The following is a 1,468-nucleotide window of genomic DNA, read 5'->3' as shown; positions in this document are numbered from 1 at the left end:
GATAAGAGGAGTTTCAAGATATACACAACAGAGAGAGAGAGAGAGAGAGAGAGAGAGAGAGAGAGAGAGAGAGAGAGAGAGAGAGAGAGAGAGAGAGAGAGAGATGTATTTAGATACCAAACGAATCAACCCCCCCTCCATCCCCACACAAATCACAATTCAGCTTTCTTGTTTTAACATTTCAAAAAACAACAAGCTGAAGTACGTAGCATTATGTATTTACATGTAGCCTGACACGCGACATAATCACTTAAGTACACTCGTCAACATTTCAGATGTGAATGAGAACAGGAAGAATAACAATAATATCATGGTTCGAGACGAGGTGTCATATAACATCAGATATTTATACCATGGAATGGTTTTGAGCTAACAAAGTACACCTTGAAGTCACAAGTAATGTTAATCAAACTAAAGTATGTATCAAATGCACTCTGTACATATTTTTGCTCCATTCTGCAACGTTTTGAGGGTCCATAGTCAAAAGGTTTCATCTACATGGACAGGAATATTCTGATCTTCAATACAATGGACAGTGTCGGAATTGAAAACGTGCACTCCAATATATAATATTTCTTTAACGTCCTGATGAATCGTTCTGTTAAAAGATGTACATATACGGTATCGTATAACAAGGTAAATCTACAGCAATAACAAATTAAGTAAACAAAGTCTTCCTATTTGGAAGCTGCAAATTGTGGCATTGTCATTTACAACAATATACATATTATAAATTGCTTCTTTGTTCTGGAAGACAGTGTTTACAATTTTATTTTCATCTGTACCTGACACGTTAATACATTTTCAAATGTTTTGCTGTTGTCTCATTCAGATCCTTCGAACATAAAAGTTTAACTCATTCATAATTCTATGTAGGTTGCATTGTAAGAGTACAGGAATAGGTTGGCACTTTTGGTGTTTAGAATAGCATCTCTATACTTCTTCTGTTTAAAGACTCAATGTCGTGAATATAATGACATGTGAATCCCACCCCCTCCTCCACACACACATAATTTCGTGTCCCTTTCTTCCTCTTCATAAATCTTAATTTTAAAAAATTCTATTATTTTGCTTCCACATTGCCTCGTTGTCTCCGATATAGAAGCAATGGTACTGAATTTTGATACTGCAGTTTCATCTGACTTATATTCTTTCCCACTTATCTCCTTGACTCTGTTTCTACCCTTCTTTTTCTGTTTGTCTGTCCATCTGTCTGTCTACCTGTTCGTATTTCTTCTCCCCACCGCCATTCTATCTCTCTCTTTCTTTCTCTCTTTCTCTCTCTCTCTCTCTCTCTCTCTCTCTCTCTCTCTCTCTCTCTCTCTCTCATCTCTCTTTCTACCTCCCCTCTCTTTCTCACAAGCAGTTGTAGAAAATACATTTGTTTTGATTGTTATCGGTCTCCTGATTTTCACAATATTTAATGCTGCCACAATCTTCTGCCATCTGAACAACCGCAACAACAACC

Source organism: Aplysia californica, unplaced genomic scaffold, assembly GCF_000002075.1.
Source record: "Aplysia californica isolate F4 #8 unplaced genomic scaffold, AplCal3.0 scaffold00021, whole genome shotgun sequence".
NCBI lineage: Eukaryota > Metazoa > Mollusca > Gastropoda > Aplysiida > Aplysiidae > Aplysia > Aplysia californica.
The sequence above is the reverse complement of the archived record's forward strand: the minus strand, read 5'-3'. Positions refer to the sequence as shown.